Raw genomic sequence first — 17422 nt, forward strand, 5'->3', positions numbered from 1 at the left:
CCAACCGCCAATAAACAACAGAAGAAGAAAAACACCACGTAGAAGAACGCAGTCTGACAACTTTCCGATTGAACGGATACAAGATACCTCACTCGGATTGGGGAAAGGAATATTCCACCCCTGTGAATCCGATTATATATTCATTCGGATTGGCACTTTTCTTTCGGAATGAGGTGTATACAAAGGTTACTAGGCAAATAACCCGAATGGAATTGGAATATTTGGGTCCATGTATACGTTGTTACTGACTCCACATTTTGGAGTGGCCTTTTGTTATGGCCAGTCTAACTAAGGCACACTTGTGCAGTCATCAAACTTGGTAAACTAATCAACCATCTAATCATCTTGTGCAGAAAAACATCCTTATGATTAGGATGCTCTTCAGTATTTGTTGTCATTGTACTTTCATTTAAAACGAGGCAAGCTGTTTCATTCGGGTACAAGATACCTCAATCGGATCCGGGAAAGGAATATTCCACCCCTGTGAATCCTATTATATATTCATTCGGATTGGCACTTTTTTTTCCGGAATGAGGTGTATACAAAGGTTACATTTTTTCAGTTTGAGCAAATAACCCGAATGGAATTGGAATATTTGTGTCCATGTATACGTGGTTACTGTTTTCCACAGTTTTCCATTGTGTTCCTGGTAATATGATATACCTCAAGTGATTGAAGCATCAAAATTCAGAAGAATCAAGAGTTGTAATGATAAGACCATTCACAGACAGTCTAATGTGTTTATGAGAGAAACAAACAGGTAGCATCAAATATAAATGTATGGGAAACACAGATGTAGTAAAGATTTGCATTTCTACTGTGACGTGGAAATATTTCCACTGCCAATCAAAGGTCTCAACAAAAAAAAAAAAAAATGAAAAAAAAAAATGATAAGCATTTTTTTAACTGCTGGACACCAAATTGATTAGCCATGACAGGATTCAACTTGCGTGTTTGTACATCACCATGGCAACATGCATTAGCAGATACCAAACACACAGGATCGCCAAGGAAACAACATGCAACAAAAACAAGCATTTTGTCTTCAGGGTCTTGCTTTTTGGCGGAAAGGAAAGGTTTGTTTTTTACATCATGGTATTATAACAACAATATTAGAGATATGCTGATTGATGCGTAAACAGGAGTATTCCTAGTTAATATTAATACATAGGAATATTTAACGCATGTATATGATATGCACTGTGATGCATCCCTTGTCATGTACTGTATTTAGTTTTACAACAGGAAAGTTCTTACTCACCACATACAGTCATATGTTAGCCTTTAGACCTAAAAACAAGAGAAACAACAAATTGAATGAGAGGGCATGAAAATAAATGAGAACCTTGCAAGCAAAAATAAACTAAAATAAAAGTAACCGCATATAAAGGATAGCCTTCCTCAGCAAACTTTTTTTAAGACACCCCATAAAGACATTAGCTGCTGTTCCAAATCATGTTAAATCATATTTACTATTTTAATATCAAATAACAGTGAGAGCATGATTTTAACTGAGATGATGTATAGGATTTATTTGCATAAGGAAATGAATTATTAAAAGAATTTGCGCACTTAAATATCCACTCTGACCCATTGTGGAAAGTTGTAAATGTGTCGACTAAGAACTATGTACTTTTGGCTAGTGATGTTTAGTCCATGTAATAGCTTAACATTTGATTCATGTAATATAAGTAATATTTGGTATGATGTATAACAGATGTATCACAGTGTTTTACCAGGCAAAGGTATCCATAGTATGGTCACGTTTTTTTTATTTACCCACGGCACATTGTACACATAAAATAAAACCAAAAACCCCAATGTATATATATATATATATATATATATATATATATATATATATATATATATATATATATATATATATATATATATATATATATATATATATATATATATATATATATATATATATATATATATATATATATGTATGAAATTTAAATAAATTCTAACTGAAATTTTTCCAGATCATCAAAACCGATATTAAAATATATCGGTTGATATCGGTATCTGATTTTTTTCCAGATCATCAAAACCGCTATTAAAATATATCGGTTGATATCGGTATCTGATTTTTTCCCAGATCATCAAAACCGATATTAAAATATATCGGTTGATATCGGTATCTGTTTTTTTTTTCCAGATCATGAAAACCGATATTAAAATATATCGGTTGATATCGATATCTGATTTTTTTTTCCAGATCATGAAAACCGATATTAAAATATATCGGTTGATATCGGTATCTGATTTTTTCCAGATCATGAAAACCGATATTAAAATATATCGGCTGATGTTGGTATCGGAAAATTGAGAGTACAACAATATCGCCATATCATTTTTTTGGCAAAAAATCCAATATCGGATATCCCTAAATACAATATATTAAAATATATCGGTTGATATCGGTATCTGATTTTTTCCAGATCACGAAAACCGATATTAAAAAATATCGGCTGATATTGGTATCGGAAAATTGAGAGTTCAACAATATCGCCATATCATTTTTTGGCAAAAAATCCAATATCGGATATCCCAAAGGATATCCCAAAATACATCCAGATCATCAAAACCGATATTAAAATATATTGGTTGATATCGGTATCAGATTTTTTCCAGATCATGAAAACCGATATTAAAATATATCGGCTGATATCGGTATCGGAAAATTGAGAGTTCAACAATATCGCCATATAATTTTTTGGCAAAAAATCCAATATTGGATATCCCTAAATACAATACATGAAGCAGTTTATGCCTGCGCGCTAATCACTTTGCCACCGTTTATATCTGATATCGGAAAAGAAGTGAGTGAGTATCGGCCTGCATCTAAATATCGGCCAATATCTGCACTCTGATACAAGCAGTCGATTCCAGACTCCGCCAGATTACACCCGAGTGCAAAACTTGTCATGCACAAGTTTCTTGTGGTTGCACAGAACCTGTGAAGTTTAATACGACCAACCTCATCACACATTTGTAGCATCATTTCCCACGGGATGACAATTATTATTATTATTATTGTTGTTATTACTATTATTATTATAATTATTACTATTAATTTAATAGCACAGGGATGTTGGCATACAGTAATTATGTTGGGAGAAATTCAAAACTTCAAATATGGAGCACTGTGTGGAACTCAGACCCTTCCGCAATAATAATATAATAATAATAATAATGACTCTCGCCATGATGTTTAACCTAATACCCTGACCAAAATTTCAAATCCAGCTGCATATGTAACCTTGCTTTTTTTTTCACCACGTGTGCACAATGTACAGGATATGAATGTGATGTCATACTTGTTTTGAGTTTACATGTGAGTGGCGGCGGCGCAGCTGAGTTCTAGCACCGTGTTGCCCATTAACCTTATGCTTCGGGACCACCCCGGCATGAGTGTGAGGATAAACATTTCTTAATGGATTCAGCAGGGAAAAGCCCTGCTGGAGTACGACTGCATTGTGAAGGCCAAATAGTGCTATGCTCAATCAAACACTCAATAAGAGGGTGAGCGGAGTCACAAAGGTCATGTTCAACTCTCAAGAGGGTGGGGGGGTAGTGTGCTTTTCCACCAGATGTTTGTGTTTTTCACTATGTTAATATTGCAAATAGGTATTGGATACTCTGCAAGGCAGTACACTGTTGGCATGCATGAATGTGAAAAATAAGAAATAATTTAAAAAAAATGTATACACCATAATGATTCCAACATTATAAACAAGTATCCGTTATGGATAATGCAATCCATTACCGTATCGGTACCGGAAATCGAATACTGTTCTGTAGTTGTTGGTACTTCCAAGTGTGTTTTGTGTACTTGCAAAAAATATGAACAAAATTTGGGGATCCATACGTGTAAGATGTCACACTTTTACTGAAGGAGGAACTTGAACTTGTGGAGTCAGATAGGATACACTATACTGAATCTTTGGATTGAAGTACTGTCCGACTCATTTGCTAAAAATACTTTTTTTTTTTTTGGTTTGTATTTTTTTTTTTTTTTTTTTTGTCGTGACTCTGCTGGGCATTAGAAAGACATTAAGTGTTTCTTTTGTCATGCAAACTCAAAAGAGGCTTACCACCAAAGCGCACTTGCACCTTGTCAACCAGGGATGTCCAAAGTGTGGACATTTGTGGACCCATTTTTTTTATGGGCCTGCAAACTGCACATTGTAGAAAAAGTAACTACAAAAAAACGGAAAGTTGTAGAAGTAGAGATGATACTAAAAAAATGTGACGGATCACTTACACACACATGCGCAGTACACACATAGCTAGTTAATAAACAAATAATTTTTTACAAAATTAAATTAAATTAAAATAAATTATGATTTAAATAAATTAATTAAATGAAAAAAATAAAAAGTACAAATACAAAATAAATGTAATAAATTATTAAAAGTTTTATATAAATTATAAAATATAAATTTAAATAAATTAAATTAAATAAATTAAATTATATCAAAAATAAAAATAAAAATAAAAATAAAAATAAAAATAAAAATAAAAATAAAAATAAAAATAAAAATAAAAATAAAAATAAAAATAAAAATAAAAATAAAAATAAAAACTATATTAGGAAAGCAGGAAGTGAACAAATGTAACAGTTACTGATTGTAAAAGTACCAGATGGATGGGTAGGATTTAATAAGCTTTGCTTCTTCCTACTCCTTTTGGACATGTGGAACTGTGAACTGATTATGGGATGCACTCAATTGTAATCTGATGCATGTTCAAATGAAATAAAACTATTACTATTAGCATAAATACAGCAAACAAAAACAGAGCATACCACATTCTAAAGGTCACAAGTACAGTCAAGCCTGATACAATGAAAGGCAAGAATAACTTTACTTTACTTCAGTATGTGACGATACAATAAGAAGCGATCTGTCTCCTGAATGCATGTCTTTTACAGTGATTAGGATTTATAAAAGAAGGAACAATGCACGACAGAATAATAGATTATCTAGATTGCAAATCTATACTGTTTAAATCCTGAATCAACACTGACATTTATGTATCTGGACTCAGTTAAATCCTGACTGCTTGTTCTTTAGGCCACAGTTCATAGTAATCTATGCATAAATTTGACACACCTTTGGGTTATACCCAAGCAAAATCTTCTCCAATCATGTAGATTTAATTTATAGGTAATATAACACACGGTGCTGGAAACACAGCATGATCGCAACAGACCGCTCATGATGTATTTTGTTGTAGAACTTAATATAACTGTACTGTAGTTGTGAGCATGTCAAAGAATTATGCGTCCTTCCTTGAATTAATTCAAATAATTCCAGTTGAAAAAACCTATAGTGTGTTTTTTTTTCATTTTATATGCTGAGCCAAAGGCACATCTTGCTTTCATTGGCTCTTCTGCTTTAGATGGAGGTTGAAGCCATGTCACATTTCCATAAAAAATGGCAGGACAAAAAGCCACATCTTGAGGTAGAACGTATGAAGTAATGGCATTTCTCTACTTTCCCGTAATGTTACACTAAAATAATAACCTGCTTTCGACCTTATCAGTTGTAAGTTAAATCACTGACATAAGAAATGGAGTCAATGCTTGGCCATTACATTATTTGAATCTTCACAAGAATAAGAGCAGCTTTCTGGCTGTGGTAACATATACGTATGTAAATAAGGTTTAATGGAACACTAAGGCAAATATTTTTTTGTGTCCGATAATTTGGAAGCAAGGCTGCACGGTGGTGGAGTGGTTAGCGCGCAGACCTCACAGCTAGGAGACCAGGGTTCAATTCCACCCATCTCCGGTTTTCCTCCCACATTCCAAAAACATGCTAGGTTAATTAGCGACTCCAAATTGTCCATAGGTATGAATATGAGTGTGAATGGTTGTTTGTCTATATGTGCCCTGTGATTGGCTGGTAACCAGTCCAGGGTGTACCCTGCCTCTCACCCCAAGACAGCTGGGATAGGCTCCAGCACCCCCCGCGACCCTCGTGAGGAAAAAGCAGTAGAAAATGAATGAATGAACGATAATTTAGAAGCAAGGCTGCACGGCGGTCGAGTGGTTAGCGCGCAGACCTCACAGCTAGGAGACCTGAGTTCAATTCCATTCTCGGCCATCTCTGTGTGGAGTTTGCATGTTCTACCCCGTGCATGCATGGGTTTTTCCGGGTACTCCGGTTTTCCTCCCACATTCCAAAAACATGCTAGGTTAATTAGCGACTCCAAATTGTCCATAGGTATGAATGTGAGTGTGAATGGTTGTTTGTCTATATGTGCCCTGTGATTGGCTGGCCACCAGTCCAGTACCCTGCCTCTTGCTTCAAGACAGCTGGGATAGGCTCCAGCAGATAAGCGGCAGAAAATGAATGAATGAATGAATGAATGAACACCAAGGCAAATATTTTTTTTGTATCTGATAATTTAGAAGCATATTATGTGTTATACTCGAGAGAACCTTCTTAAATCTGCACCCATCAGACAAAATTACACTTGGTGTTGATGAATCATACTGCAGACATTTGTAAAAAAACAACAGCGCATCATTACCAACGTAAGGTTTTCATCCTGGTAATATCATCCTCCTGCTATTTTTCAATTGAACCACCCAATTACTCATCACCGTCTGAGACACGACTGCATGAGGCATATTAGCACCCCATGTGGATTAATGGACACAAGGTGTTCTCGTGATTTTGTTTTTATATGAGGCACTGAATACGTTGGGAAAAATGTACAATTCCTCCCCATGGTTCAACTTTTTACAGACATGGGAGAATCAAGTCAAACCAAAATGGAAAAATAGTCAGTCACAACATTGGTTTACCACTACAGACGTGGTCAAAAATGATGGTACTCTTAACTTACTGTATTTTCCGGACTATAAGTCGCTCTAGAGTATAAGTCGCACAAGGCCAAAAATGCATAATTAGGTAAAGAAAAACATACATAAGTCGCACTGGAGTATAAGTCGCATTTTTTGCGGGTAATTTATTTTCCAAACTACTTGACCAAAACAGACATTACGTCATCTTGGAAGGCAAGTTCTAACAATAAATGCTAAATATGCTAACACAATGGTTATTCAGCTACACAAAAAATAAACATGAACAGAAAAGGTGTCCAGTGTTTATGTAACATAAATAGTTTTTTCATTTATAAGTCGCTCTGGAGTATAAGTAGCAGGAACAGCCAACCTATGAAAATAACCTATGAAAAGTGCGATTTATAGTCCGGAAAATACAGTAATATTTTGTTGCACAACCTTTTGAGGACGAGTTGATTGTGAGCTAGGAGACCCGAGTTCAATTCCATTTTCAGCCATCTCTGTGTGGAGTTTGCATGTTCTCCCTGTGCATGCATGGGTTTTTTTTCCGGGTACTCCGGTTTCCTTACACATTCCAAAAACATGCTAGGTGACTCCAATCGGTGACTCCAAATTGTCCATAGGTATGAATGTGAGTGTGAATGGTTGTTTGTCTATATGTGAACCTGTGATTGGCTGGCGAACCAGATGGGATCCCCTGTGTGGATAAGCGGGAGAAAATGAATGAATGAATAAACTTTTTGCGGTAATCACTGCAATCAAAAGACACCTGTAACTGTCAATGGGATTTCTGCATCAGTGGGTATTTTGGTCCACTCCACATGAGCAAACTGCTCCAGTTGTCTCAGGTTTATAGGCCAGTGTTTTCCTCCTAGCCGTTCTTGGGTGTTTTTAGCAGTGTTTTGGTTCAATGTCCTGTTGCAGGACCCAGGACCTGCGACTGAGACCAACTGACCAGATGAAGAAAAGCAGCCCTAGAACATAACGCAGCCTCCTCCATGTTTCACAGTAGGGAACAGTATTCTTTTCTTGATATGCGTTGGCAAAAAGTTCAATTTTGGTCTCATCTGTCCATAGAACATTCTCCCGGAAGCTTTGTGGCTTGTCAACACGTGGTTGGCAAATTCCAGTCTGGCATTTTTATGATTTGGTGTCCTCTCCCATTAAGTCCACTTTGGCCAAGCAACGACGGGTGGTGCGATCTGACACGGATGTTCCTTGAGCTTAAATCTCTTTAGACGTTTTTCTGGGCTCTTTTCTTACCATTTGTATTATCCGTCTCTTTGATTCGTCATCAATGTTGGAGGTTCAATTTGTAAATAATATGTGCAACTGTAGTCACAGGAACATCATGATGCTTAGAGATGGTCTTATAGCTTTTACCTTTAACATGCTTGTCTATAATATGCTTTCTAATCAACTGAGACAACTATTTTGGTAATGGTAATGGTTTAATTTCATTTGAACATGCATCAGATTACAATTGAATGCATCACATAATCAGTTCACAGTTCCACATGTCCAAAAGGAGTAGGAAGAAGCAAAGCTTATTAAATCCTACCCCTTCATCTGGTACTTTTATAATCAGTAACTGTTACATTTGTTCACTTCCTGCTTTCCTAATATAATTTAAGTTTTGTTTTTTTTTCAATTATTTTAATTTTAATTTTAATTTTAATTTTAATTTTAATTTTAATTTTAATTTTAATTTTAATTTTAATTTTAATTTTAATTTTAATTTTAATTTTAATTTTAATTTTAATTTTAATTTTAATTTTAATTTTGATTTTAATCATGACTGGTCCAAGAATAATCCTTGTATTTAGCAAACATCAACTGCTTGTATTGTTTCTTGAATTGGCTCATCGTTGTGCATTGTTTGAGGGTCTTACTCAATCCATTCCATAGTTTGATTCCACATACTGAAATGCTATGGCTTTTTAACGTAGTCCTAGCATATAAGTGTTTCAAATGTACTTCTTCCCTGAGATCATATTTCTCCTCTCTTGTAGAGAAGTATTGGATGACATTTTTAGGTAATTGGTTATTTTTAGCCTTATGCATTATTTTAGCTGTTTGAAGATGAACTATATCAGCAAGTTGAAGTATTTGTGATTTTAGAAATAAGGAGTTAGTATGTTCTCTGTAGGCGGCATTATGAATTATCCTTACTGACCTTTTTTTGCAGTACATTTAGCGAGTGAAGATTGCTTTTATAGTTATTAGCCCATATTTCCACACAATAAGTAAGATATGGTAGAACCAGAGAGCAATAAAGAGTGTGGAGTGATTTCTGATTCAGAACAAATTTTGCTTTGTTCAATATTGAAATATTTTCTTTTCTTTTATTTTCTTTGTAGGCTCACTGATTACAAGACTGCAGTGTCTGACTTTCATTGCTTAAATTTCATGCTATTTTTATTTTTTATTACTTTTGTCAGATTCAAGGTATTTCTGTGACCATTGTGAACTTTTCTTTCACTAACCAAAAGTACCAAAGGGGACCAACAATTTTTTCCACGTTTAACAATAAGCCAAAAAGAACATCATAAGATAACTTCATAGGTTGATACAGAAGCGTTTGCTAGTAGCAAAACATTATGCGATGGTAGCAATCTGTGTGTCTAGTGGTTGGGTCAAATGAAGGTCGTACCGCCGTTCCCACCACAAGCAAAAACCACTCTAGAATTCATTGTTGACCAGACTTCCTCCAAAGAGTCTTCATCCACACTTCAATATGACTTCTGTGATCAGACTTGACCAATCAAATTGAAGCAGTCCCGGCGGATTAAACAATGTGGGTTTGAAAGCACCCACTTGTTGTGGAAAGAAGCCTTTCAACGCTCCAAATGCATCTAGCACTGCCTCACTCTATTTTACTCTCTAATGACTTAATTATGTTGTTTAGTGACTGAATATGGACTGTTTTTAAGCATAAAAATGGCTGAATTAACTAGTGAGACACAAGCACCAGATGTGATCGCCGGAACCATTGGCTTTTATTACAGGTTTAAACAATAACCTTAATGAAATTCCCTTACAAAAATACAGGCTACTTTGCCGCAGTAACACATCCCAGACTATTTGCTACTCAATTCCTCTAGGGAAGACAAACCGCCCGTGCTGTCCTTTGTCACTGATTCGGTCTGTTGTGTTTATGGAGGGAATTTCTAAGTCAGGACGTTGGGGATTGGGTTTGGTGGCTGCAGCTTTTTGCAGATGATGTGGTCCTGCTGGCTTCATCGGGATGTGATCTTCAACTCTTAGTGGATCGTTTTACAGCCAAGTGTAAAGCAGCTGGGATGAGAGTCAGTATCTCCAAGTCCATGGTCCTGAAAAGGGTGGAGTGCCATCTCCAGGTCGGGGTTCTTTCAAACTTTCATTATGTTGTATTTTGTATATATGCAGTATGTGTGGGTTCGAACAGACGGGAAAGCATGGAACTCTCTAATCCAATTCATGATTTAAATCCTAAAGACACGCGATTGGAATATTCCTTTCCATGTACACCATTGCTTTCGGAAAGGTCATTCGGAAAGATTCCATTCGGAAAGAGAAAAACTCCTCATGTAAACGTGTTCAAAATCAAGGCACAAGGCTGATGCACTCTGACCTTTCAAAATAAGATGTCCAAAAGCCCAACATTAGATGATAATGTTCTTGAATTGACTTCATAGGAGCTGTCTGCAACCTCCAAAGAATGGGTCAGTAAAACCAGTCGAGTCACTGATCCATGTTGTATAGATAATAGGTAAATTGGGCTGATTTTTTTTCGGCGGGGGGGGGGGGGGGGGGGGGGTATTGCATATTGAGTCAAAACAGATGGAAGCTTTTAGAGTTCCAGAAGGACATGCACTCATGTTTTCTGTTTTATGCCCCTTTTGTAGATCCTGAACAGCTTTTAACATTCATGACATATCCCCTTGTCATATTTATGGACAAACAGGTGCTACAGCGCATACACACTCTAATAATTCCCGATGGTTCGAGATGTCCTCAGCTTCCGGGCTCTCACTCCGAATAACGCAAAGCTAAAAAAAAAAAAAAAAACAACTCGGGCAATTGAAACTTCCTGTTGTCACAGCTCTGTCATTCAAAGTCAGTGACTGTCCATCTGTTAAAACGGATACGCATAAACATTCATGTGTCTAAACCGGTGTATCTGGTTTATTATACATTTGAGCACTGCCGCTGAACCTGAAAAATCAGACAGGGATCTTGAATCTGTCAAAGAATAAACCAGACGAATTGTCGAAGTCACGTGAAAAATGAAGAACAAAATATATCCAAAGACTTTGCCAAATAACTGTCTATCAAGATGCACAGTGACAGCTAAACATCCAGAATCCGAATGTATGAATCAGCAGCAATTTTGGCTGAGCGATGTCGGTTCTTCACACACACACACACACATCTGTCAGCTCCTCGAATTCTAACTCTTAACTCTGAGTCACCAAAGGCGGTGTTCTTCTTTTATAATTGCTCTCACAGACACATGGGGCAGCGGTAGAAAAATGAAATACACCCATACATGTAGTACCACAAAAAGTGTTGTTGCTATTAAACAGATGTGTGTCCAAACAGCAGATGTGGTTTTTGACAAATCATTTTCAACTTAATCAGCATGTCGAGTATGTGCTCGTAAAATTTGAATAGCCTCCAAAATGCCTGAATATTTTCTGACAGATCCCAGACAACAAAAGACTTTTGGTTAGAATTCACTGGCAGGTGGCCCCGATGCTCGGTCATCACCGTTTTGGGCGCCCGTTCTCATTGTCATAATTCCCATCATGCATAATGTAACCCTATGAGAATATCTGAAAAGATGGCAGTAATTATTCCAAGGTTTTTAAATGTCATGCAGTCACAATTTGCATGCATCACCGGGCTTAGCTCTGTCAGGAGTTACTTTTTTGTCCATCATTCGTGAATCAAATATGAGACCTGACAGTAACACAAACCTTGTGTTATTTTTATTTTTTTAACCACGCTTTATCAGCTGTTAGAGAGTAGTCAAACTGGACTCTAATTGGATCTAATATGTGGGTGTGTTAGTGGGATCTTCCACTAAAAAGCTAATGGAACGCTACATAAACTCATTGTTTATTCATTCATTCATTCATTCATTTTCTACTGCTTATCCTCACTAGGGTCGCAAGGGTTGCTGGAGCCTATCTCAAACAACCATTCACACTCACATTCATACCTATGGACAATTTGGAGTCGCTAATTAACCTAGCATGTTTTTGGAACGTGGGAGGAAACCGGAGTACCCGGAGAAAACCCACCCATGCATGGTGAGAACATACAAACACCACATAGAGATGGAATTGAACTCGGGTCTCCTAGCTGTGAGGCCTGCACGCTAACCACTTGGTCGCTGTGCAGCCAGAGCTCATTGTTCTCATTCATTCATTTTCTACCTCTTATCCTCACAAGGGTCGCGGGGGTGCTGGAGCCTATCCCAGCTGTCTTCAAGCGAGAGGCGGGGTACACCCTGGACTGGTGGCCAGCCAATCACAGGGCACATATAGACAAACAACCATTCACACTCACATTCATTTGGAGTCGCCAATTAACCTAGCATGTTTTTGGAATGTGGGAGAAAACCCACCCATGCACGGTGAGAACATACAAACACATACAGATGGAATTGAACTTGGGTGTCCAAGCTGTGAGGCCTGGGCGCTAACCACTTGGTCACCGCGCAGCCAGACCTCATTGTTCTCATTGTTCATTAAACCCATCAATCTTTCAAAAGTGTGGAAGGGTTTGCTTTGTGTTTGTACGCCTGCAAACACAGATGTGGCTGATGTGTAAAACACGCAGATATTCTCATAATACGGTACTTGAAATCATTCAAACTTAGTCTATGACCCCGGAAACCCAAAACCTCTCAAACTCGACCTCAGCTGAGTTATCTAGAGTCTATTAAGTGCTCCTTGTTAACACCCAATCAACCTCTCCGGGAAAATGTGCTTGAGGGACAAAACAGTCTTGTAGGTTTTCTTATACGAGCTGTAAATGTGAACAAAGTGTAATTTATTACTCCAAGGCGATGTCCACACGTGCACATGAGATATTTGAAAAATGTTCTGTGTTTTGACCGTTCATCCACACACAAATGTTTTTGTCTTTAATGATGACGCGATTGGAAAAAGTTGACCAGGGTCAAGACTGCCAAAGTCCTTTTTCGGTGTTTGTGTGTGGATGGGGAAAACAGAGTTTTGGCTTGATTTTATTTTGAAATATAGCAGATACATGCGTCTTATCACATGCACGGGGAATTGAACATATTGATTCATGTTCATTTTGTAGCCAAGTGTTGATTTTAAACAATGTACAGTTCTGATCAGAACTGTGTACTGTTAAACTAATGTAGGGTGTCATATTTGAGCTGGACCACAATATGTGATTTTTTTTCCTAGTTGGAAAACTGTCCGTTTCGGTCGTCAATGTCCATGTGCTCACCTTAATCATTTTGTTTAAAATCTAAATATTCCCAAACTGGGAATGTGGCACTGAGCAATTTTTGGTCGCCATCAAAAAGCTCCTGGCATCATTCCGACTGGATATTTCACTCCACCTCTTGGCAGAATTTGGTAGAGTTGTTTGGTTTCCTGGCACGGACACGCGTATCGTCCACAAATGTTCTATAAGGTTGAGGTCAGGGCTTTGGGAAGGACATTCCAGAAGCTTAATATTATCCTATTTTATCCATTCCAAAACCAATTCCAGCTTTGTCTTGTCTGGCCTTAACATTTTTGCCCAGAAGGCATCGGGCTTTTCCATGTGGGCAGCTGCAAATTCCAGTCAGGCTTGACAGTGTAGATTTTGGAGAAAGGGCTTCTTTCTTGGTAGGCACCCATGTTGATGTAAAACTGTAACAGTGACTTTGGTGTACGGGCAGTTTGCACTTTATGGAAGGTTTGGTGGTTCCGGAGTTGTTTTTGAATATCCTAATCAATTCATACAGCATGGCAAATAACAGATATTAGAATGTACCATATTTTACAAATGGTTCCCCGTGTGTCTTATGTACGTTTCGGAATAAGCAAAATGGTTTGAGGCTATATAGTACATGCTGCATGTTAACATATTGGCTTCCAGTTGTAACACCAATAAGCAGTCACTGTCTTAATACAGGCTGTTCTTATTTTAATGGGTTCTTTCCATATTAAGAGTGTTCCCTTGTTTTTCTCTCCCACTGGCTTTTTGACAGTATTCCCTACACTCTTTATTAGTTTGTCACACCGAGTTTCCATTTCTCTCCACAAAGTCACAAAAAAAAAAAACCTCACAAAAAGAACCAAAAAAGACGGCATGACAGGACAGGAAGAGGAATCTGCGATGCCTTCTAAATTATTCATTCATAAAATTCACAAAAATTCATTCATTCATTCATTTTCTACCGCTTATCCTCACGAGGGTCGCGGGGGGTGCTGGACCCCAGCTGTCTTCTTCACCCTGGACTGGTGGCCAGCCAATCACAGGGCACATATAGACAAACAACCATTCACACTCACATTCATACCGATGGACAATTTGGAGTCACCAATTAACCTAGCATGTTTTTGGAATGTGGGAGGAAACCGGAGTACCCGGAGAAAACCCACGCATGCACGGGGAGAACATGCAAACTCCACACAGAGATGGCCGAGGGTGGAATTGAACTTGGGGTCACCGAGCTGTGAGGCATGCGTGCTAACCACTTAACCACCATGCAGCCTGCAATCGTATTTTGATCTTACAAATCTTAAATAGGTATCGAATGTAGAATTACATTAACATCACAACAGCTGTTGAACTCTAATGACTGACGAGTGATGCAGGGAACACAGGTATGTGTTAAATTGCAAGGTTTCTAGGGTGTGTCAAGCATGTAAAGTGCAATTCCAATCCGACCCCGGACTGGTCGCCAGCCAATCACAGGGCACATATAGACAAACAACCATTCACACTCACATTCATACCTATGGACAATTTGGAGTCGCTAATTAACCTAGCATGTTTTTGGAATGTGAGAGGAAACCGGAGAAAACCCACGCATGCACGGGGAGAACATGCAAAATCCACACAGAGATGGCCGAGAATGGGATTGAACTCGGATCGGTGGGATTGTTAGGTCTGCGCACTAACCACTCGAACACCGTGCAGCCCCCGTATGGAAAATATAGGTGAATAAATTCCATATTGGACAGTGCTTGATCACAGCTGCAGGTGTGTTTTAAGAAGGATTTCATTTACGGTACAATGACTACAAAAACATTGCAGCAAGAAATATGTCCTAACCACTTTAAAATGATGACAAAATACTAAATGTGCAAAAATACTCTCAGCACAGCATGTGTGGGATGACTCCAGAACATCCAAACACTCTTTTTTTTATTCCTTTTTATTTTAAAATGTCCACACTGAAAAATATCCATTTTTAGAAATGTCCACATTTATGTGGACATGGTCTAACAAGGGGACCGCATGAACCAAATAAGAAGTAGCACGCTGGAAAGTGTGGCTGGACAACTCTGAGTGTGTGCCTCTCAAGGGCAAGGCTAAAACCGTTTTTGTAGCGCTCTGCCACCGTATGTCACGCCAGACCACAATTAAGATCATTTATGTTCAACGCAATCAGTCTGTCATGGCGTAATACTCAGTCATATGAGGACAAGTCAGTCATCCTGATAATAGCTACATCTCAACAAAACAATTGTGCTATTATGACCGTTGCCATTCATGACGTCGCCACGGTCATCGATGCGTAACCATCCAAGGACAACAGCTTAGGAGCACCAAATGTGCAGTCGCTAACTTAATAGAGGTACATTGTTAGGTTTCTTCCAGGCGCAATGGAGAAGTAGCTTTCCAACTTAATTCTCTTCTCTCTGTTTCCAGCTCAACATGTCGTCTTTCATTAAAGGAGACGATTCATTCATTCACTGAGTTCACTGTTTACTTTCTGAGTCATGCAGGACACCCAAAGTTAAAACATACGACAACACAGACATTTTGTGTAACAGTGGCTATTCAGTTGCGGGTGCAATACAGTCTGAAATACAAAGCATTCATCCAAAAGGATTTCACGCAACTAAAAATGTTTTTATATGTAATATTGGTAATTGGTGGCTGCACGGTGATCGAGTGGTTAGCGCGCAGACCTCACAGCTAGGAGACCCTAGGAGTTCAATCCCACCCTCGGCCATCTCTGTGTGGAGTTTGCACATTCTCCCCGTGCATGGTGGGTTTTTTGACCGGGTACTCCGGTTTCCTCCCACATTCCAAAAACATGCTAGGTTAATTGGCGACTCCAAATTGTCCATGGGTATGAATATTTACAGGAAACCCGAGTTCAAGCCCACCCTCGGCCATCTCTGTGTGGAGTTTGTACATTCTCACCGTGCATGGTGGGTTTTTTGTCCGGGTACTCCGGTTTCCTCCCACATTCCAAAAACATGCTAGGTTAATTGCCGACTCCAAATTGTCCATAGGTATGAATGTTTACAGGAGACCCGAGTTCAAGCCCACCCTGGACCATCTCTGTGTGGAGTTTGCACGTTCTCCCCGTGCATGCGTGGGTTTTTTGTCCGGGTACTCCGGTTTCCTCCCACATTCCAAAAACATGCTAGGTTAATTGGCGCCTCCAAATTTTCCATAGGTATGAACGTTTTCAGTATACATTGTATTTTTGGGCTGCACGGTAGTTGAGTGGTTAGCATGCATGTCTCACAGCTAGGAGACCCAAGTTCGATTCCACTCTCGGCCATCTGTGTGGAGTTTGCACGTTCTCCCCGTGCATGCGTGGGTTTTCTCCGGGTACTCCGGTTTCCTCCCACATTCCAAAAACATGCTAGGTTAATTGGCGACTCCAAATTGTCCATAGGTATGAATGTGAGTGTGAATGGTTGTTTGTCTGTATGTGCCCTGTGATTGGCTGGCCACCAGTCCAGGGTGTACCCCGCCTCTCCAGCACCCAGCACCCTCGTGAGGATAAGCGGTAGAAAATGAATGAATTAATGAATATTATTAATTGGGTCTTTGGACCGAAAGAATGAGATTGCAGATACAAGCGGTTGAAATGAGTTTCCTACGTAGGGTACATAGCTCGAGAGGAGTCAGTTGAGGTGGCTCGGGCATCTAGTCCGGATCCCTCCCGGACACCTCCCTGGTGAGGTGTTCTGGGCATGCCTAGCCGGGAAAAGGCAGACCTAGGACACACTGAAATTATGTCTCACAGCTGGCCTGGGAACGGCTTGGTGTTCTCTCGGTGGATCCGGTAGAGGTGGCCGGGGACCGGGAAGTCTGGGCTTCCATACTAAGACTGCTGCCCCCGCGACCGGGATCCGGATAAGCGGAGGATAATGGATGAATGGACAAATAGGTAAATATCATCCATCTATTTTCTACACAGCTTGTCAACTGACTTTGGACCAACCAATCACAGATCACATACAACCATTTGCATGAATTTGCATGAGTTGGTCAAAGAATCACTCACTCTTTGACCAGAACAAGGGAATGTTGCCTGATTATCTTTGAGTGTAGTGGACTTTAGAAACCGGAAAAACGAACATTTGTTTTTTTTTTTCAAATGGAGAC

At 38.8% G+C, this 17422-nt stretch overlaps 1 protein-coding gene across 5 annotated transcripts in view; it reads right to left on the reverse strand.

The window, feature by feature from the left end:
* LOC131131711 (uncharacterized) overlaps positions 1-17422 on the reverse strand; it is a 225899-nt gene that overhangs the window by 111080 nt on the left and 97397 nt on the right. For 4 of the 5 annotated variants that reach the window (XM_058076655.1, XM_058076657.1, XM_058076658.1 and 1 more), the window contains one exon: positions 1262-1290. The exons of the other annotated variant lie outside the window; for it this stretch is intronic. The gene's annotated coding sequence lies outside the window, so the exon portion shown is untranslated. The remainder of the gene's footprint in view (positions 1-1261; positions 1291-17422) is intronic. 5 annotated transcript variants of the gene reach the window in all.

Source organism: Doryrhamphus excisus, chromosome 6, assembly GCF_030265055.1.
Source record: "Doryrhamphus excisus isolate RoL2022-K1 chromosome 6, RoL_Dexc_1.0, whole genome shotgun sequence".
Lineage (NCBI taxonomy): Eukaryota > Metazoa > Chordata > Actinopteri > Syngnathiformes > Syngnathidae > Doryrhamphus > Doryrhamphus excisus.